The following is a 24,309-nucleotide window of genomic DNA, read 5'->3' on the forward strand; positions in this document are numbered from 1 at the left end:
AAATGACGGTAACGAATATATCGTTACACAACGTAAAAACTGTTGATCAACTTCAGTATCACTTCAAAACCGACTAAATGATATAGAAAATGAGACATTACAAACTGTACATACACAAACGAAAATGAATGCAATGACAGTATCAGTTCAAACAGTTGAAGAAGAGAAACATCATAAAGTAAACGCTACAGTTCAAACTATCAGTGTACTGAAATACCTGGAAGGTTCTTTGCTGCAAAATAATGTAGATTCATTACTTCATAAAGATTGTGGTACGCAGACGAGCACATACAGAAATGATGTGCAAATAAAAGCATTCATTAATACTCATGACCAGGAGGAAATGCCAGTAAAAGCAAATATTGAAGCAGAAGTTGAATATGTGGATGAAAAACCAACTCACAAGGATTTGGGTAATGTCAACTTATTTGAGGAGATTTCAAGAGTCTCTTCCGCGAATTCAATTATTGAAAGTGACTTGGAAATGCGTAATAACTCTAAGAAAACATTAGTCATAGGGGATCAGTATGCAACAAATTTTTCTTTTACTTTGAGAAAAAGCACTAATAATATCAGCACTAATAATATCAGTAACTACAGACTTTTATACCTTGCATTTAAGCGAATATTAGGTACTTGTTTCAGAAAGACATAGCCCTTTAGATAAGATTATATGTTAAAATCTGTTCAAAATCTGGTTTTCCGTTAATCAGCTGTCGCCCCCATATGAACGACAACTCTCAGAAGTTGAGAAACTTGTGCGAGCTAAGGACTAACGAGGTCTTACCTTTTAACGTGTGAATCCTATAGTTAATAGAGTGATGAAAGTAATAAATGATTAAAGAAAACGCAATTCATGCACTTCCTTAAGGTATGTCATAAATAATAGGATTAAGGGTAGCAAAATAATAATACTCAATAAAGTGGTTATTTTTCTCTCACACACAAAAAATAATATTTGGTGACTATGTGACTATATGAATATTAGCAATAATATTAATCAGAGAGATTCGTCTATAACTTCTACTTTTTTAGAAAAGCCAGACCAACAAATGGTAAAACGGTAACAAATGATAATGTTAAACAAACTATATCCCTATTTTTTCTAAATGTTCAGTCAATACGCCATGAAACAGACGAATCACTTATACTTTTAGAAGACCGGATGTTTCCAAATATTGTTTCATTAACAGAGCACTGGTTATTGAATGATGAACCATGTTATTTAGAAAACTATACAGGATATAACTAATTAATTGAGAAACGTTTAAGGAGGTGACTCCTCATCGGAAAAAAGATAAGATCTTTCATATAAAGAAATTTCATTGGAGCATCCCTTGTTAAGATACGGCCCCTTGAAGGGGGTACATAAAATTTGTATAACAATTTTTTTCACAAGCACTAAAAAAGTTATAATATTGAAATTAACCAGATGTTTTGTACTCCAAAAAGACACTTAGCCAGTAATTTATTTGGTTCACCCCATGGTTGTAAGGGGTGGAAAACGCAACCCCTAAAATTCATTTCCAATGTAACTTTTACCATTTAAAAATATATTTCCGATAGCCTGTTTCATTCTAAACAAAAAATGTCTCCTGGGTTTTTTGCCCAAAATAAACCAGTTCGCAACAAAACATTATTTTACGAACAACTACAGAGATACATCGTCATAAATGCGAAAATACGAAACTAATCTATCTAGTAGGTCGCTATTAGCGATAGTGACAATTAAATTGGTATGACGCTGTCAGTTTGTGAATTTTCGAAATTGAATTAATACTAATTGTGTGTTGTTGTTCTGCTCCTAATTTGTTACTTTAATAATTCACTTGTTATGAGGAAATGGCTGATATGCATTACGTTTAAGGTCTGTCGCAGGGGAATGGGTTAGAAGCTTCTAGAAGATATGCTGAAATGTATCCTCAACGGCAGCATCCTTCACATAGAATATTTGCTCGACTTCATCAACGATTACGAGAATATGGTTCATTCGACAAAAGAACGCAGGATTGTGGTCGCCATCGAGAAGTACGAACACCACAGCTTGAGGAAGCAGTACTTAATTTGATTGAAGAACAACCTACTACCAGTACTAAAAAGATTGCTTTCCATCTAAATGTTGATTATATGACGGTATTTCGAATTTTAAAGGAACAATTCTTATACCCTTACCATCTGCAACGAGTACAGGTAGGAAGGAGTACAGGTTACCGCGAGACTTTCCGAACCGTCTTGAACTTTGCAATTGGATGCTGGAAATGATTAGAAGAAATTGTGACTTTCTGAAGACGATAGAATTCACAGACAAATGTAGTTTTTCTCGGGACAAGATTGTTAATTTTCATAATTACCACATATGGGCTGATGACAACCCTCACGCTATTGTCGAAACTAACCATCAACAGTTTTCTCTTAACGTGTGGCTCGGAGTTATTGGGGATGATTCAATTGGGCCTCATTTTCTACCTCCTCGATTAAATGGTGAGGCATACGTTCAATTTTTAAGAGAAGTGCATCCATTACTGCTGGAGGAAGTTTCTTTGGGCGTCATAAGGGATATGTTTTTTATGCATAATGGGGCTCCCGCTCATTTTAGTCAAGTAGCACGTCAGCATTTAACTGAAACATATGTAAATCAGTGGATAGGTCGAGGCGGACCACAGAACTGGCCCGCTCGATCCCCGATCTCAATCCTCACGGGAATCCTTACTTTCATTTATATTTTAATAATTATCGGAGAATTTATAGAAATACCATTAGACTTGCTAAAGAAATTTACTTCAAAAAAGAATTGATAACTCACACAATAAAATGAAAGAAAGTTGGTGATTTGAAAAATAGTACCAAAAAGAGCAGAGATATTGAAATACCAATCAATGTGGACGATATAAATGAATTCTACTGTTCGATTGGACACAAGCTCAGTCAGAATATTGTGGTACCATATGACCCACTGATTACTTCAGAAAATGTTACAATCAATGAATCTCTTCAATTCGATGATACGAATATTGATGAACTGTTTGAAGTTTTTGGTAATATAAGGAATAAATCAACATCTGGTTATAATGAAATTTCAATCAAAATTATTGAAAATCTTCCAATAGAAGCGCTCAGAACTCTTGTATTACTAATCAATCTTCCATTCAGAAATGGCAGTTTCCATCCTTTCTTAAATTGTCGATAGTGATTCCTTTATATAAAGGTAACTCTGTAGATGATCCTTCAAATTATGGACCAATATCTCTCATTCCTACTATTGCAAAAATAATTGAAAAACTAGTTAAGAAAAGACTCAATGAATTTATCCTTCGCCATAACATAAGGAATATTACACATATGATGCAATATTCTCTTTTCTGTTTGAGGTGTATTCCAACATGAATGATGCAGATGCTTCTGCAGGAGTATTTTGTGACCTTACAAAAGCGTTTGACCGCGTTTATCATAAAATACTGCTACGAAAGCTGAATATCTATGGATGTAGAGAGATAACACTACGGTGGTTCGAGTCATATCTCAATGGTCGCAGTCAGATTGTGAAAACGATTAAATGTTCAAACAGTACGGTCCCACATTGTTCCTGGTATATATTAACGATTTGATGAACATAAGTATATCTGGAACATTCACTCTTTTCGCTGACGACACCACTATATTGTGGCATAGTAAAGGTATAGATTTACTCAATGAGACAACAGCTCATGATATACAAAAAAACAAGTCTTGGTGTGATTCCAATCTACTTTCCCTTAATATTTCTAAAACAAATACGACTTTCAAATGTTCACTTCAGAATTTATCTGTAGCGAGCGGTATCATTAAGAACAGAGAGTGTAATAAATTTCTGGAACTGTATATAGACGGTGGACTGAAATTTGACGCTCACATCAGCAAAATTAAAAGTAAAATTTCCACCGGCTGTTGTGCAGTGAGAGTTATTGTTAGAGAACTGGGAGTTTATACTGGAAAAACAGCATATCACGCACGTTTTGGTAGAGTCTCCCTTAAGGTACGGTATACCTTTTTGGGGAGTGTGTAGCCTTAATTTGTTGGAGTCTGTATTTGTATTACAGAAGAGAGCTATACGATACTTGGGCAAAGCTAAAGCTCGTAACGCATGCAGGCAACTGTTTATAGCTAAAAAAAATTGACGATTGTAGCTCTTTTTATTCTGGAGACAGTGTGTTTAAATAAGAAACATCTTGTAGAAATTTAAAATTACCTATCCCTTGCAAGGACTCCTTATTTTACAATGGTGTGATGATGTATAACCATCTGCAGAGTTACACTAAAGAGATAAATATTGATACCAATCAGTTCAGAAAAATGATTGAAGAAATTTTGAGTAGTCGACCCTATTACAGTTTGACTGAGTTCTATACCCATAATTTTTAACTTATCATGTTTTATGTGTATGTATGTTTCAACCATTGTTTGTGTTTTTTCATTTAGTGTTTTTATACTTTAGTTTACATTATATTTTATCTATATTTTTATATTCATAGGACATTTATGCGTTTTTTATATTTATTCACTAACTTTGTCAACAAGATTTTTTCTTTGGACAATAAAGTATATACATATAATAAAAAAATAATAAAAATAGAATTTTGTTCGCACTGATAAGAAGATGGTATCTTATTACAGCAGCCAAATTAACATATTCCTCCATAGTGGAAAAACTCATCAATTTTATGGAACACAGATGTCTGAGAAGACGAAGACAGCTATTTAAACTTCCTCGTAAGCACTCACTAGTGCATTTCAAGCTTCGGCAGAATGGTTTTGAATTTATAATATGGGGGAAGGCACTTTTGTCAACACTGAGGTTGATTTTAGCCAGGTCTTTTGCATTACATCTTTGTCTGGTAGCTTGGTCGGTTTTGATATCCTAAGGATAACCATCTACTGCGAACCAGGTGTTATCAAGTCTGAGGACACTTTTGATTTTAAATTCTCATTTTTGATAATTGTCTCTTTCTTTCAACTTTTCGCATGGCAAAACGTTAGGGCTGTTGTCACTCATGATTCAAATTTCAAATCAAGAATGTGACGTTCAATGACCTTGGTAACCTAACTGCAGTCTCTTGACAATAACTAATTTACAGTCTTCCATCACTGGTCCTGGGCTCATAACTTGTTATAGTGTTCATGTGAAAGAACCAGCGAGGTGAATAAATACATAACAGTGATACAAAGTAACTTAATTGATAAAAAATATCTACTCAATAAAAAATCAGGAAAAATTCAATGTCTACTTACAAGACAACTGATGTCACTTATGAGACAACATATGTTTTCAACAGGTTACACATTGAAAAGTTATTCAAAATCAAAATTTGTTACCATTTCACTTTGGCCACTTTTCAAGTACTCGATTATAAATTCTGTGATTTAATTTCATCTAAGTTTTAATTGAACACATCGTATTTCCGTCCAACCAAGATGTAATACCCGGTAACGCCAGTTATAATTAAATTTATCTACACCGAGATGAATGTTCTTTCATAACGTTGCGATTAATAATCGTAGTTGACCCTTTGTACCCATCTACGCCCTGGATTTATCCAGTACTCTGAGGAATCCATTAAATCAAGGTTTGTTATCGCCTTTAATATCACGGTCCTACGAGAGTTGCAACGCCCGCACAAAAGGTCTTTCAGTTCATTGTATTTTTCCACCTCTATCGTACCGGATAAATATGAAACATGAGTTCGGTTTGCCTCTGTTGAGAAATACGTATGTCGTTTTTGTTCATTTAGGTCAGAACCCAAGTGGGTTGGAATTTATTGGGCGATTTTTAACCCTACATTCTAATTCGTATTATTTGCTCTACGAGTATTTTAAGGCGACGCCTCGGTGAAACCTTAATTTATGTACCCCTCATATTTTACTTCCAAATAATTTTTTGGTCATATTCAGAATTTCGTGGACTCGTCTATTCAACAAAATTGCAACTATCCTATCTATGAAGTACTCGATACCATACAATATTTGTAATGCGTGATTTATTTAATTGAATCGCAATCACCCCACTCAAGATAATAAAAACAAAGGGTGGCCCATCGAGAACGTACCGCAACTGTCAAAGAAATAAGTTTGCGGAAAAATCCAAGAATACGTCGAACTTGTTTCGAAAGGGGAAGTTTTAACCTTAATAGCTTTGCAAAACCTTTGACCCCATAAGCAGGGGTATTCCCAATCCCCACTCCCCAAAATGAAAAATCAGTTGGATTTTATGTAAAAACTTGCAAGAAACTAACACCAGAAAGTTGTGTCATGTTGAAAGTTATAACAAAAAATATATTTGTCTCAAAAAGTGTTTACTTCATAAATACTTTTCTGTCTGTCAAAGCATAGTATTTTTTCTACTTGCATATAACGACTATTATTCACATGGCTGATTTACAACACTCGCATACGGCTCGTATCATAAAATTTACGCTAAAATTTAGCCATAATTATATGCTCGGTAGATAGTATACTATTGAATATTTCATCGGAAGAAATATTATTTCTATTAACGTATTCAAAAAACACTTTATTGTGAGATTTTCACTATACGATTTTATAAAAACGCAACACGTGTTTCGCCATTATCGGACAATATCATACATTATTCACCCACACACCCTTACCAGCATAAAGTTGCTGCATTCAATAGTATGCTTCACAGACTATTGATTATTCCACTGTCTGCGAGTAATTTCCAGATAGAGCTGAGTTTGATCAAACAAACCGCGGTTAACAACGGTTATAAGGTAGATACTATAGACTCCCATCCTTTCCAAAAAACTACAAAAGCAAGCCATGGACCAGTTCTATCCAATTTCAAAATGCGATAACGTCACTTATAGGATATTGTCATATATGTGCGAACCAACCAATAATATTGCCCGTTTTTAAATAAAGAATGTGTAAACGTAGCTTACAGAACGAATAATAAATTAAGTAAATTTATTTAAAACAATAAATACAAAACTTCGGTGTCACATAGATCAGGAGTATATAAGCCGATAAACCGACTGTTTCCAAAACTGTATATTGGCTAAACAGGGAGAACATTTTCCCAAAGAATTAAAGAGAGTAGAAGTTGTTTTGTGAATAGAAAGACCAATTCTACATTTGCAAACCACGTTTCAGCGGAAGGACATGAGTTCAATCATAAATACGATGTGTTACATTTAGAGGAGAAGAGTTTGAAACTCAATCTTCTAGAATGTTAAGAAATCAATAGATTCAGGAATTCGGATAATTTACTGAATGATCAATTAGAATTGAATATCTTCCCGTTACTAAATATTTTTTTAAATGTGGACATAAGCTCAGGTAATTTGATTCATTACGAACTCAGGTAAAAAACAGGTACTTGAAATGTAGGTACTTCAAATTGTAGAATAAGGTATATCGAGCATTGAATATGTAGAATTAGTAAAGACACGCCCGAAGAAGCCATTGTATGGCGAAACACGTGTTGCGTTTTTGTAAAATCATTTAGTGAAAATCTCACAATAAAGTGTTTTTTGAATACGTTAGTTATAGAATAGGTTATTTTCATCAAGTATCGGCCAATATTATTTCTCTTATTTGCCAAGAGGAAAGCTATTCGGCTTTCTACTTTTCCATAATTTATGAATTAAAAATAATAATAATAAAAAGTGTCTTTGTTTCCACATTCCACGTACACGAAGCACAATTATAATTTGATGAGAAAAAAAATAAACATACATTATAGGCAATTTCAAGGGAAAGTTCACCAAATGGTGCTCTACCACTTAATCCTTGTTGTAGTTAGGCTTATATTAATTTTATTTTGCGTATCTAGTCTGTCTAATCCTAACCTAAACCTAAACATTTTGGGTCCCTCATTATTTTCATTTAACAATCAACAGTTTGACCACACTCATAAAAAAGAAAAAATAGAGAAAATGCAAGGGAGGAAAAATAGGAGATGGGTAAAATTATAGGGAATCGTTCAGTGAATATGTTTTGAGTCCTTTTTTGAATTTTATCATATCATATTGTTCGAAGCCTCTTTCGAAGAGGGAGGTTCCGTGTGCAGGACATGTTAACAGGTTTTTATTCCTGATGTTAAGATTGTGGATATCATTTCTGAACATTATTTTCTCATGAAGAGAAGTTGGGCTTTTAGACAATAGAATTTTGTGAAACAGACACAAAGCATGGAACTTAAATCTTTCTCTCATTGGAAGCCATTTCAACTCATTCAGTTTGTGAGAGACGTGATCATATTTTCTTATGCCATATATGAATCTAATGCAGGAGTACTGCACGCGTTGTACTCTACTAGAAGTATCTTGATCAATACAAAAACTGTATAGATAGAGATAGAATCGTGATAAAACCAAAGTTAAAGATAAAACTCTGTTTGTTGATATGGGTGAATAACATTATCCATGAGAATATAGTAGCCTCAGAGCTCCATATGCTCTCTGCATATTACATTTGAAATATGCTGAAATCTCAAGAGTCATCTAAGATCAAGCCTAGATTTTTTGCATTATCAGAAATCTTAATAACTTTATTGTTAATAATCATCTGAAGGTTACTTTCTGCGACTGTCTGATTAGTTACTGAATACCAATGCTATAGATTTGTTCACATTCAACAATAGGGAATGCTGACTAGCAACTTCAGCAATGTTGTCCAGGTCATTATTCACAGCCACTGCTGCGTCATTCAGGCCGTCTATGGGAAACTTGTGGTGAAGTTGAATATCATCAGCGTACATGTGCATTTTACAATGACTAACAAACTTTCCAAACTGGCTTGTGTATATTGAGAATAGAAGCGGCCCTAAGATAGCACCTTGTGGTACACCAGATGACACATTTCTAGCAACAGATATTTTATCTCCCAGTTTCACGCTTTGCCATCGATCTGTGAGATAAGAGTAGAAGAATTTGAGCGAGTCTTCACAAACACCACTTTATTTTAAAATAGAAGTGTATTATGTTGAATAATATCGAAGGCATCGCTAAAGTCAAGCATAATCAAGGCTGTACATTCTGAATTATCAATTTACCGAAATATGTCATCGGTTACATAAAAAGGGCACTGGTCGAACTATGCCCTGCTCTAAAATCTGATTGAATTTGTGGCAAAATGTAATTATCATTGTTGAACTGTTATTTCAATGATAATTCCGCGTCCGAGAATTAACAACTCTTGGTAAACTTTCTACAAGATAAATTAGATCTACAAATGAATAATAACCGAAATGGAACATGGAATAACAATCGTTGCAGTTTGCTCTAGATATCTTTCTAATTTTCATTCGAAAACATTTGTATTTTATTTCTCATACCATAAGCCTATTGTCTCGGTCTTACAATCAACCACAGTAATTACTGATGTATCCGATAATGACAATGATGAATGAAAATTAATATAAGTATGCATGTATATTATACACGTATAAACATGGTAGTTCACGCATCACTATAATAATAATTAAAATTAATGGTTTTTATTTTACATGGCGGAGTTTACCAAAGTGCTATTCTTCCACTCAACCACGTTTGAAAAAAAAGAAACATTACAAAAAATCACTGTTGGCTGAGCAATTCAGTTTTAAGTTTGCTTTTGAATAGCGGTAGTGATGAATTTTTGAAAGATCAACTGAATGAATTATACATTGTTACAGCATGATACGTGAATGATTGTTCATAGATAGTGTTGTTATGATTCGGAATGTCAAAATTATTGTTAAATCTAAGGTTTCTTGAGTGTATCTGATGTCTGGAAAGGAGTTTATTTACCGAATAAGTGGGTTGTTGTGTTTTTATCAGTTTGTGAACGAAACAGGCGAAATTCAATTCTCTTTTCTTTTGCATTTTCAACCAATTAAGTTGATTGATGGAAGGGGTCACATGATCTCTGTAATTCAAGCTGAATATTAGTCTAATGCAGGCGTTCTGTACTTTCTGAATTCTTGCAGAAGTTATGGAATCGATACAAGGGCCATAGACGACATCGCAATAATTAAACAGTACGTCTGAAAGGGTAATTTTGAGAGACCTACTAAGATAGTGTCTGTTTGAATACAGATGTTTCAGAGCACCGTACGACCTTTGAATGAGAGTATTGACTTGATGAACAAATCTGAGGTTGTGGTCTATATGACCACATATGGTCTAAACATTTTTTTGTCAGTCAACTCCACAGAATGTCCATCAATATACAAATCGATATTATCTATGGCCCTTCCACGATCTTTGACTTTTCAAAAGATTATTAAAGATGATTTACTACGATTAAGGTTTAGACAGTGTTGCTGCGAAATCTGAACAAGATATTTTATATCATTATTGAGCGATGTTTCGTGATCAATAAGCTGATTTACTTTATCGGAGTAGTACAAGTTAGTGGCGTCTGCATTTGTATGAATGTTGAATGACTTAAGGACCTTGGAGAAGTCAGATGTGTAGATAATAAAGAGCAGCGGGGCGAGAATTGAACCTTGTGGGGCTCCATGACATACACTCATATTATCAGACTGACTACCCTTTATCACAACACGTTGCTTCCTATTTTTCAAAAATGAACTAATGAAGTCACATGCCTCCATACTGAAACCATCAGATTGTGATTCATTGTGTCGAAAGCCTTACTGTAATCGGGAGACAAGAAAAGAGTGACCTTTTCAGCATCGGTGGCTGGAAAAATATCGTCGGTCATTTTCAACAGAGCACTAGATGTACTGTGATTTTTTCGAAAACCAGATTGGTGTTCAGGCAGGATGTTATTGTCAGAGACATAAGAGTATATGGTGTGTCTAGAAGGCGGAGTATTTCTGATACTGACAGTAGGTCATATGAAATAAATAACAAGAGTATGAATGGCACATGGCAAAATATTTTGAATTGAAATAGTAGTTATGAAAAATATTGCATCGTGAATCGACATTAATTGACATATTATGGGTACAGTTTACTACATTGTGCATTTTGGCGTCTCGTATGTTACTTTCCAGTGAGTTAAGTATATCTTCAGACTTAATTGGAATTTGCTAACAAATGGGATAAAAAGTATCAGGCCTAAGAAAAAAACGTGTCTCAAAATAAACGTCAGTTTCAGCAATAACATCCTCATTCGAGATCTGCGAACAGCCAGTAGTCACTGATGAAACTTTTTTTTTAATTTTTCAAATGCGACCGTTTCTTTGCAGTTTCAGCCTTTAAGCGATCCAATAACGCTATATAATATTCACTGTTAATGGTATTTTCCTTCTCAAGATAGTCGATGAATATTACACCACGCACGTCCCAAAATACCGAGACTATAACCTTTCCAGACGAAGTTGTGCTCTCGGGTGCTTAGGACTAGGTTCGCCAGTTATTCTCCACTCAGATGACGATCGTTTTGATTCCAGAATGGAGTGATGGATCCATGTTTCATCCATCGACACGAAAATTCCGGTTTGTTATGTTTAAACATGGCCACATATTGCTCAGGATCATCAAGACGTTCTTGTTTTTGGTAAAGCCAGCGCGTTCTTTTGATATCTTTACGGCCGATTTCATAAAGAAGCATAAAGGTTACTTTACCTTTAAAGGTAAAGGTGTAACATCAGGCTCACTCTCGATAACTCAGACATTGACTGGGTAGACAGTGCTAAAAATCTTGGCGTAACCATCTTTGTATTTCCACGAACATGTGACAAACATTTTCAAAGTATCATTCTTCAAACTCAAATCGCTATATAAATTCAAGTATCAGTTATCAGAAGAAATGAAACTCAGGTTAGTTAAAAAACTCTTATTTACCCCCATATATCGAGTATTGTTGTTCGGTGTATTACAATTTTTTGCCGCAATATAACAAACAGAAGTTACAACGTATACAAAATGCTTGCATGCGATTCGTATGCTGTATACCATATGGTGAACATGCCACCCCATTTTTGTTGAAAATGAAGGAGCTGAATATGAGGTACAGATTTCAATATTTGATAAAAATGTTTTTGTTTAAGTTGCTTCAAACTAAAACACCTAGTTATTTATATAGTTTACTAAACAGGCATTCTGACATACATATTGTCAATTTGAGAATTAACTCATTCAACATACCTAGATACCGTACTTCCAAATTTCAAAGATGTTTTTCTTATATAGCCTCTTCCTATCTGAATGAAATTTTACCCTTTTTAAATCATAATATTCATTAATTTGAGAAAGAAATAAAATCACAGATGCTTACTGCTCAGTGCTAATTTATAAAATTTGAAATTTAATGTACGGTAGTACAATGAAATTGTTAAATTGGCCAAAGTAATGTTAAGAAAATTAAGAGTTATTAGCAACTAGATGATGTATAATTTTTTCTCTTCTCTATCATTGTTATGATACTAAATAAGTATGTTTATCATTATTTCCTTATACTTACTGTATAATTTTTGGAAAGGGTGGAAGATAGCCTTTGGCTAACACATTTCCTTTTATGTATAAATGTATTTTTATGCATAATAAACGATATTATTATTATTATATTATTATTATAAAGGATACTTCAATAAATATTTTTGATTTCATAATCAACTTGAAGTATTCTTTAAGCCAAAAACGTCGTTTGAGGTTGAAGTGTCGATTTCTCCACTTTAACTCGCTAAAGAGTCATTCAACTACTACAATATAACCTCAATTTTTATAATTGTGATTTTTTGTGCTACTCGCTATGTTTGCTAGTTTTGTGTTCGTTTAGTCGTTGATCATATTAATATGAATAATTTTGAAACGTCTAACTCCAGTTCGTCTGATGGAAAATTTATTTATACTAGACCAAAAGTGTATAGGAAAAGAACAGACTGAATGATGAGCTTGACTTTTACCAACGTTTTCGCTTAAATAAAGAAAAACTGTTTTGTATCTACTAGATGAAATAAAAGAGCAGACTGAATTAACTACTAATAAGTAAGTTGTAATTTTTTTTTTTTTAATAATAAAATTATCAAAAACTTTTATTTAATTTTTAGAGGTGGGTGCATTACACCTTTACAACAATTATTGTTGACTTTAAAATTCTACGCAACAGGAAGTTCAGCTAACAGGATTATCAAAAAGCAAAAAGCATTTGATTGCACATTCATTTCTTCCTCTCGAGAAACATTTGACGAGCGAACTTTCTTATTCGTCAAAATTTCCATTTTTGTCCAAATGAATCGTCCTCACAAATAATAAAAACAACCAACACCACAACTTTTGACCTTATTCATTCAAACACGGAACGGAAAACTCTTCAAATATGACATATCTTGTCAAAATCCATAAATTCCAGGTTAACCAACAGATTGAAAATTACTTAAAATATACTTTATGGAAAGGGCACTTTAATATTAATTATGAAACCAACTTTGGTTTAAAGTCTCCTTTCGGTAAAGTGGACTTTAGATATTGATTATGAAATCGGCTGTTACTATGTCAACTAGATTACATAAATGAACATTGTATTGTGCATGTTTTGGCCATCTGCTTTAGATTTTTTTCAGAATGTTTGAAAGTGCTGACACAATATGAGAATTTTCAATAGGTACTTATAAATTTTCATTCTATTTTTATTAATGTTATAAGTTGTTTGCTTGTACAAATGAAGCTTCACAGTGCAAATCGGGATAATAGAAGATATAAACATTTATTTGCATTGAAGATGTCTTGATCACCAAATACAGAACATTTGGACCCGCGCATTCATCACAGCAACTAGTAAGTTGGAGTGATGATGGAGTGATTTATTTACAGACTCTTTAGATCTAGTCTACGCAACTTTTAAACTCATCAAGTAGTAAAACTAAGGATGAATGACAAGAAAATTTATTGAACACTACAACAAATAATAATTTCAGGTCCATCGAAAAATATTGAGTACGAATGCATCAAGGGAAAAAAAACATAATTGAGAAAATTTGAATAACCATTGACACATGAACAATACTTGGTGGTTCTAGTAAAATATACATTTTTCAATGAATAGAATAAAATAGAAGCTTCGTCATTAAAAATTTTATACATGTGGTACATACAGATATAAAATAAATTAATGGATGTAGCCATTACTGAGTGGTAGAAAATCATAATGAAGAAAATAGAAATGAAACTTTCTATGTTTTTTACCACTTTTATTTGTAACTAACGTTACTGAAGTTTCGTCCTAAACGGACATTTTCAAACTTATACTGTAAATAAACTGTAAATATACAATAAACTGTAAGTTGTATAAGTTTGAAAATGTCCGTATAGGATGAAACTGCAGTAACGTTAGTTACAAATAAAAGTAGTAAAAAACATAGAAAGTTTCATTTCTCTCTTCTTCACAGATATAAAACTTTATCAGACCAGTCAGAACAGAACATAAAGCAACTGGGCTTATCTATGAATACATTTTCTATAAACATTTTTTTTTTTTTCTTTTTCTGATTGATTCGGCCGTTACTTGATGAAGATCCATAGTAATTTCACAAACTACACTTAAACGATTTGTATTAATCATTTGAAAAAGCTAATGTTTTAGCGAAACATGTTATGATTATTTTCAATAAAGTTAGTGGAGATCAAATCGTTTAAGTGTAGTTTGTGAAATTCTATAAACATGTTAGCAGTAAACATATTAAAAACATGCAAGAACGGTGATCCGCTTAAATTAGTTAAAATTGTAAAATCTATGTATTTATACAAGTAAAATAAAGTTCCTATAGTTGTAGAAATTCTTCAGTAGAATAAAATGCATTTTTTGTAAGGTATGCTATCCTTTAATGCATTATTGTAAACGAATAAAAAGAATTTCATTATGACATGATTCATTGAAATATAACCAATTTCTATTACATTTTCGATCTATCAGAAATTCACAAACATTGTCGAAAACGTGTAAAACTTGAACTTGAATAACGTTTGTATGCTCTAGATCACTAAACATATCAGTAACCGCCAACAAATAGCCAAAATCAACAATTAGATCTAATGAAAAATTCAAACATTTGCCAATTGGCACCAAATTAGCTGATTAAGATTTGATTGAGATCAAAGTTATTCATTTGGAAACTGTCATGCCAAACTATTGAACGTGTTTTGAACATAAGAGAACACATATTTTTCACCGGTGAATGAGATCTTCGAGTGTCTCGAACAGAACAAATATACCGACGGTAATATTTTATCGTTGAAATAATAGTCAGAACAATTTCCCAGTTCATAAACAACAGACTTGTCTTTCGTTGACAGACAAGAGAGTTGAGCCAACAAACAAAAATAGCAACAAGAAGAAAACAGGATGTTTGCCAGTGAATATTTTAATTGAATATGAAAATTGATGCATAGAAAATGAGTTCTCAAAATCGAGTTGGACGAAATTGAAAATTAATTTCAACAGTAAAACAGACATGAATGGCGATGTGACGACTTCACATCGTACTTCGGCATGAAGATTGGTGTGATGGATTCTGTATAAATCGCCAATTTATATACTTGTACAATTGAAGTCAATGTATGACATGTAGGCAACCACCTTCAAAATTCTTTGATTATCAAATCCCTGTGAGGCGCTAATTCACTCCGGAAGGATTTCGGGCGCAAACGTGGCACTACTGACTTGAGCCTTTTGTCTCTTCCGCGTCTTTTCAATGAAAACAAATGGTTCACGTCGGTTCTGTGCCGAGACAAAAATTTTGATTTATGATTCTTCATTTCTCGTTCAGGATAATACCACTAAGACATAAAGAAAATAAAAAGATGATATACAGGATGTCCCTAGACTTTCTCATTCCTCTCGGAATTGTATAGATGGGGTCGAAATGTCACCAGTACTTCACATAACTGTTGTTCCTGAAATCCTTCATTACCAAGTTACGGGCCCTCAAAGTAACAAAATGAAAAATGCCTTTTTTGATAACTTTTCAAGTGAATATTCATAATCAACCAAATTTTCGTGATTAACTGAACAAATGAATTGCTTTGATGAGCTTTCATGGAGGAGTCAGTTATTGGACTAAAAAGTCAGGAACGGACTACCCCCGATGGTTCATGCCCCAAAACTTGGAAATGATAGATATTTTTCAATATTTTTCAACAAAATCAGGTTACTTAGACAATTTTCTGAATAAAAGTACTCGTGTTAAAACCAATCGGAACACAAATAATAATAATAATAACGTTAACACAACAACATAACAGGGATAATGCAAATGAAATATCAAATTAGGTAGATTCGTTATGTTTTTGAAATAACAAGCTACGCGAATATCGAACTCAGTCCATATTTTGTATTGTGTTATCTGAATCCCATGAAACTCAACATTTGAATGTTTCAAATTCTTATTCACAGCTTTAATGTTGGGAAGTGTTCACTGATAATTTAGTTATATAACAATAACTTTATCTGATAAAACTCACATTTACCTCTACTAATAAAGAGCAAAAACTACAAAAACGGAGGCACATGAATAGGTGAAAAATATCTAGTGAATGATTATGTTTCATTTCTTTCATAGATGTTGACAAAAAAAAAACTTTCAGAAAGAAATTAAATAGTTGTGATAAAAAATGAGAAACTAGAATGCGATTGTATTTTGTTGAGTGGTGCGTTGTCATTGTATTATCAATATTCCATTTTGAAGTTTGTTGATATGGCCGAACAGTTTACATTCAACGAATATGCAGATATGCATGTATTTTATGGAAGAACATTTTCTAATACTGCAGAATGTTGGAAGATCGGATTCACCGCATCCTCAGGGAAGATGATGATGAAAACATCTGTCCGGCTTCTGTAGAAGAGCTGAAGAGGTATATCAAGGCAGCAAAGGCCAGGAAAGTTCCGGGGGCCGATTCAATAACCAATAGGTTATTGAAGAGGCTCCCAGACAGCTGCGTCAAGAACCTTCTGAATCTAATAAACAGTTCGTTGGCCCTCAGATACTTCCCCAGAAGGTGGAAGGTCGTCATCATGCCCCCGAAACAGGATCAGAACCCGCTGTTTCCACATAAATACCCCCGATTTATCTGCTTTCGTCGACGGCTAAGTTGGCTGAAAGAGTCGTTCTGCAAAGGCTCAACGAAGAAGTTAAGGACCGAAATATTCTGCCTGACGAAAAATTCGGATTCAGGAGAGAACACTCCACCGAGTTAAAGGCTCTGAGACTAGTCGAAAATACCATCCAAGAGCTAAATCACAATAGAAAAGTTCACGTAGTTTTTTTATACATCTCGAAGGCCTTCGACCGTGTTTGGCTCGAAGGCCTTCTACAAGAATTAGACGCGTTCGACCTGCCTCTTGACTGATCCGGTGGATCGAGTCCTTCCTGAAAGACAGAACTTTTTAGGTCAGAGTAGAGGGCCCCCTGTCTGACAACAGAGAGATCCTCGCTGGGGTACTACAGGGAGCTGGGCTTTCTCCCACGTTATACTCGCTCTACACCAGCGACCTTCCGAGGTCCGAGCGTGTGAAGGTGTCTCTCTACGCCGATGATACCGCTCTCCTCTCATCTTCCATGGGTCGAGAGCTCGGGATCGTCTATATGTTACATGCATTGGACGACCTCGAGCGCTGGTATCTTGAGTGGAAGATTCGAGTGAACCCAGCAGAAACTCAGGCGATAACCATGAAAAAAACGATATCCTCTCCGGCTAGGAAAGTGAGGGTCTCTGGAAGGGAGATCAACTGGCGCACTTGGAACCCACACATTATATCAGTTAAAACAAGGATCGAGGGAAGGATAGCCAGTGTGTACCCTCTGATCAACAGAAGATCCAAAATGAGTCTAAAGAATAAAATTACCATGTATAACACGATGTTCAAGTCTGTTATCAAGAATGCTTCAGGCGTCTGGGGACAAGCGGCTCCGTTCAATATCTCCATTCTGGAGAGATTGCAAAATAAGTTAATAAGGATGATTGTGAATGCTCCTTGGTTCGTGCAGAATGAAACCATCCGCAGAGATTTGCAGCTACCTTCCATTCGGCAGTCCAATCAGTAGAGGAATCCAATTTTGGAAGCGCGGTCTATGGGCCATGCTTTGATTATGAAGATAAACGAAGAATTCAGGTTGTTCAAAACAATGTTCTACGTCTAGTACATGGCATCAAACGTGATCAACATATATCACATAAACTCAAAGATACCAACTGGCTCGATATGGCAAAACAGCAATCATTACATACTGCTTGTCTATTTTATAAAATTATTACTGAAAAAGCTCCCAAATATTTATACAAGAAATTATCATACCGTTTAGATGTTCACAATATTAACATTCGTTACAGGGGAAGACAAACACCTTCCCTACACACCGTACAGAATCATTCAAAAAGTATTTTTTATACCAGATCACACGAGTGTACAACTCAATCTCTGAGGAATGTAAACTGATGTCTTTGAAAAAATTCAAAAAAGCATTGAAACGAAAATATTTGAACGAAATCAATATACACCCATAGTCAATAAGAATGGTGACCATGTATATTTATGTCTAATATACTATTGCGCTAATTATATATTTAATCCATTCATCCACCAATATGTGTGTGTATATGTATATATTTGTGAATACCTATGTATTATGTATACATGTGTATATATGTATATATAGTTTTTCTTTTTTTTGGACTAAGATGAAAAACAGAGGTTGCATCTTTTGATGCCTTTTCCGTTTCAGTGAATGTTCACACTCATTTATTGTATCATTCTGGGAATGAAGACCTATTATTATTATTGTTAGTTATCAACTCTCATAATCTCCGCATATGGGCCGAAAAAAATCCCCATAGGATATTGTAATCCAAACACCAACAGAATTTCAACGTGAAAGTTTTGGGCTAGTATCATAGGAAACCATCTTATAGGTCCATTCATTCTACATGGCCGATTGAAAGGCGAACGTTCTTTGGGGATACTTCAGAACGATTTGAATGGATTTTTGGAACATGTTCCATTGCAAACCAAAAAAGATATGTGGTTCATGCATAATGGCGCTCCAATTTTAAGTTTGATGGTGCGGGACCATCTGAACCACAATACTTTCCACAATAGATGGATTGGTAGAGGTGGACCATATGCATGGCCACCGCGGTACACGAATTTAAATCCATTGTTTTTCTTTCTGTGGAGGAATCTAAGAAGCCTTGTTAATGCTACACCCATTCACACAAGAGATGCCTTATGGAATATAATAACATTACATAGTGAAGCCATACGAAACGACCCTGAAATGCTATTTCAAGTACAGAGAGGGTGTCTTCGCAGACTACGATAATGTATTGAGAGAGAAGGGGGTCATATTGAGCAGTTTTTGTAGCGGATTTTCAATTTCTGTTTGATCTTCAAGCTTGCAGTTGTTATTTACACCATGAGATTTGATAAGTAACGTGTTTGCATTATAAAAATTCGTTACAAACACTTTACCTATCATTTCTATTTTCATTCAAAATCAATCTTCTCGAATAATGGTAGACGTCTCAGGTTGGATGTCGTCTAACAAAAGTGTATTTTTATCAAAAATCGTTGCTCCGATAGAATTTTTTACACGAGTACTTTTATCCAGAAAATTGTCTGAGTAACCTGATTTTATTGAGAAATTCACAACATTTATTGAATTTTTTTTCAATGAATATGAATTGAACATTGGAACTTTTCCCATACCTAAAAGAATTGATAAGAAACGAATAGAGCTTTCTGAGAAAAAAATCATTGAAGAAACATACTGGAGAATGATAGCTCTGAACCATACATGAAACACGTATTCTAGAAATATAAATAATGATATGAATTTATTCTATAAGACCATAGACTTTCACGACGGTGTCATGAAGAAATGAATCAATCAGAACAATCCAACAAAAGTGCGGACCAAAAAAGAGTAAGCATGGACACCCCGCCATCGCCCCTACTACCGTCCCCACCGTCGGCCTCGCAGCCTCTGAAATTATAAATGCGAGTGAACACGTAGCTCGACATTCAGTCGTTGCTGAGACTTCGAGACACAACTTTCGTTATCGCAGCAAACGCACATACAACTGATGATGTGTATCGCAGTAGCAGATGAAATGTTTGGTACTTCAGGTTTGAATATACTTTGACAAATTCGACTGAATTTCGCGATTCTTTATAGAAACAAATTTGGTAGTGTCGATGGAATAAATCTGTCTATCTTATTAGTCAGTGAGCTATGCTTGAAGACTGGCAGTAAACAAATCTAAAGAAATGAACTTTAAACGTTCAAGCTAGTCTCGAATATACCTACACAGTAGGTTGAATGGACTGACGTCTATCAGAAAACAACTACTGTTTTATTTATTTTTGTTCAATTGTTCTATTTTACTTGTATTTTATTTTACTTGTATTTTATTTTACTTGTATTTTATTTCACTATTATTTCATTTCAGGTTCATTTTGCTCAATATAATTGTTATTTTCAGCTATTCATTTTTAACTCATCTTTTTTAGTTGTTTCAGGGACTTCAAATCATTTTATATAGTAGACAATGGAAGTCCGAACTAGTGAAATTCATCATGAAACATTGTCAATCACCTTCAAACATTCGTCACTTATACCAAGCTCCACAGGCCAATGAATTTACAGCGCAAGAAATCTTGAGTGCTTTTACATCCCAAATGAAGAAATACTCCAATTTCGACCACTGGCCAACCGCCAGTGGTAGGCACAGTCTACTTGCCAAACAAAGTCACATACCGTATTGGAAAACTGTTCAAACGTCACAACATTGAGGCCATTTACAAGCCAGCTAATCAACTACTTCATACTATCAGATTGACAAAAAAGAGCCTCTGATACCTGCAGGTGTTTACATGATTCCTTTTTCCTGTGGCTTGGTTCACATCGGAACTACCGAAAGCATCATCAACACCAGGACACAAAGAACACACTCGTAACTACCGCCTCATGCAACGGAAAAAATTTGTAATTGCAGAACGTGTCGTAACAGAAACTGACCACGTAATAAAATTCAAAAAAAAAATTTTTTGTGTCTAATTTAACGCATTACCACCCAGGAATTCATAGAGAGGTCATTGGCCACTTATAAGTCACAACCCCCACCATCACCTCCCAATTCCGTCTAAAATCATAAATACGAATGAACACAGAGCTCGCCTGATAGTCGTTACTGATACGTGATATATCCGCAGTCAATGTATATACACTATGATGTCTGTCGCAGTAGCACTGCACCGCAGGAAAATTTTTGAGATGATCCGAGAGCGGTGCTTAAACGAAAGTGGCGATTTAGGTTGGATTCAATCAGATATATGTTATTTTTCATTTAGTGGAACTAGAATCTAGTAGCGTTAGAAAAGTAAATTTAAGTGGAACTAAAATCTAGTAGCGTTAGAAAAGTAAATTTAAGACAAAAAAAATTCACTTCTGGATAAGTTTGTCACATTTTTCAATTACAATGACAGGTACTTGATTAAAAAGTTTTGATGTTTCAGAATTCGTTTATAAAGACATTGTCGAAAAGTTTTTTGTAAAAAAAATGAATGTTGAAGCAATTTTCATATATGTATAAGTGTCAGGTTTACAATTCAGAAAAATTGAACCTTCAAAAAATATACTTCACACCATAATGGTGTTAGGAATTACACGTTGAAAGGTAAGATCTCGTTAATACTTAGTTCGCACAAGCTTCGACTTCTGAGGGTTGTCGTTTATAGGGGTGTGACAGATGGTTAAAAACATATATTTTTTAAACAGATTGTTTATGATTTTCTTGTTTTTTGTCATAATTCAGTTTCGGGCTTGGGTTTGTTGTCTATACTCTGTTCATAGATAGATGCGAAAGATTACACGAAAAATATAATACAATTAGAGCACCAAACTTGTCATAATATCCCTGAGGATGTGTTTCAGATATAAATTAATCACAAGTTTGTTCATTATATAATAATGTCATCGTGTCGTATACTGGAGTTCAAGGGCAAACCTCTCACCTAATGAATTCTATTTTGAATATTATAGAAGTATTGAAATATTTTTCATTGATTTTTTGCTTTGTTTGTTAAGTTACCTCAATATTCAGACAGATTTAAATCTAAAGAAATGAAATTTAAATGTTCAAGCCAGTCTCGAATATACCTACACAGTAGATTGAATGGACTGACGCCTATCAGAAAACAACTACTCCTCTGGCTAATATCACGAAGGGCGTTGGATTATATCCGACAGGCGTCAGTGCAGTAATCTTCACAGAAAATTTTCTGCTTATGCAATTGGCAATACAACTGAAAGAGTCGACCTTCAATTTTGGAACGGGCACACTCGCAGACCGGTTTCGGGCTCATTAGCCACTCATCAGAGGGATCGAGAAAATTTCGGATATGCAGTTGGTAAGTAACTCGTCCACTAGATGAAGTGACATTTTGTTGTTTGTTCCAACTTAGGAAGAGGAATAAAATACTCTGAAAGAATTCCGATTTTCAATTATGGAATATCTTTGACTTTAGGTCGATGATGGCCACTATCTTGCATTGAGTGAAATTCATAAGTGACGAAGTTCTACCCCAAGAAGATGTCGCTCATAAGGATTTTCATCACAGCACGTTTTTTCCCTGGATGGTACGTAGAGCTCTTGTTGAGATACCGATCAGTATGAGTAGGTTTGAGAAGAACCTAGTTCGCAGACAGTTTTTCTATTGAGCCGTACCTCCAAAAATGATATCTATTCTTCGTTTTCCTGGTTGCAAGAATGAACGAATTCGTTGTGTCGTAGAAACTATTCCAACTTTATAATTCATTATAATGTTGAAAAATTTCCAAGCATTAGAACAGTTTCTACGACACAACAAATCCGTTTATCCTCACATCCAGTTCACCATAAAAAAAAGGAAGAAAGATACCATCAGAAACAACAATTAAACATTGATTTGCTGACTTCAAACGTGGTCGTAGAGACACCAATGATGAAGACCGCAGTGAACGTCCAAATGAGGCACTAACACCAGAAAACATTAAAAAATCCACAAAATTGTTTTGAATGATCGAAAAGTGAAGTTGCGTGAGTTACCTAATATTGTAAAGATATCAAAATAACGTGTTGGTTTTATATTGCATAAGCATTTGCCTAATGAGAAAGCTCACTGTTGACCTGAAACAAGATCATGATTCTGAGCAGTGTTTGGCCATGTTTAAACATAACAAAGCGAAATTTTTTCGTCGATATGTGACAATGGATGAAACATGAATCCATCACTTCACTCCGGAATCAAAACGATCGTCATCTCAGTGGAAAAAAGACCGCCGAAAATTATTGGCCCGAAAAGTTTTCCTCCGATAATACCCATCCAGCAATTGAAACCAAATCGCTCTTGAAAATGTCTTTCTTGCATCACAAGTAAATTTGTTTATTATTCCTATTGAACATACCCAAATTGGTGAATCGGGTTTCATCTGAATAAATATTTTTAAATGGAAAATGTACATCTTATTTGTATTTAGTCAAAAACCAGTTGCAATAAGTCAATCTTCGGTTGTGATCGGTATCGTAAAGATGTTGGTGTAGTTGGTACTTGAATGATTAATAATTATGTTTGTGAAGAATTCTCCAAAAGAACGAATAACTTATATCACACTCAGAAACAATTTAGCGAATTGACGCCGTACAACCCACTTCAACCAACACGTCTACTTATTTTTCTTCACTGATGATTCTTTGTCACGGATACCTAGAATAATAGGACTTAGTGCATAAGTATACCGTATACGTATTATTTGTTATTAGGTATGATCGTTTCTTGCAATTGTTCAGAAAAATTGGGAAAATGAAGTGAAAGTATGTGGCATCAAATTATACATAGGAAAATGATCTTTCACAAGAAGCCGACGAACCACCCCCTTTCCATTTGAAAAAAATCAAGTTGACTGGACAAATTCATATTCGCATAGTTTTCTCAAGTTACTTGATCAAGAATGAAGCGATTTACACGATCCATGGCATTCTAGATCAAAAAATAAAAATGGAAATAAAAATAATTTTATTTCTCAAACATTGACAAGTTAAGTATTGTTGGATTAGGAATGTCATTTTCCATCGAAATAAGTAAAAATATATAGGATGTCCTATTTAAAAATCGAAAGTTGAGGTCATTTCCGGTCAAACCGGAAGTATGGCAAAAACAAGTATATATGTCAAAAAGTTGACCTATAATACACAACACTCAAATTTCGCGTTTCTATCTTCAATAATAAAAAAGTTATAGGGATGAGCTACTTAGAGAAAAAATGATTAATTGCAATAATGAGTAGTTTCATACACGGTACTATTATAATAGGGTAGGTAAAGAAAA

General features: G+C 34.4%; 1 protein-coding gene across 10 annotated transcripts in view; it reads right to left on the reverse strand.

The window, feature by feature from the left end:
- rut (adenylate cyclase rutabaga) overlaps window positions 1-24,309 on the reverse strand; it is a 599,728-nt gene that overhangs the window by 223,382 nt on the left and 352,037 nt on the right. The gene's annotated exons all lie outside the window — the stretch shown is intronic.

Source organism: Leptinotarsa decemlineata, unplaced genomic scaffold, assembly GCF_025532065.1.
Source record: "Leptinotarsa decemlineata unplaced genomic scaffold, Ldec_3_MD MMD2_tig00000251_RagTag_RagTag, whole genome shotgun sequence".
Taxonomy (NCBI): Eukaryota; Metazoa; Arthropoda; class Insecta; order Coleoptera; family Chrysomelidae; genus Leptinotarsa; species Leptinotarsa decemlineata.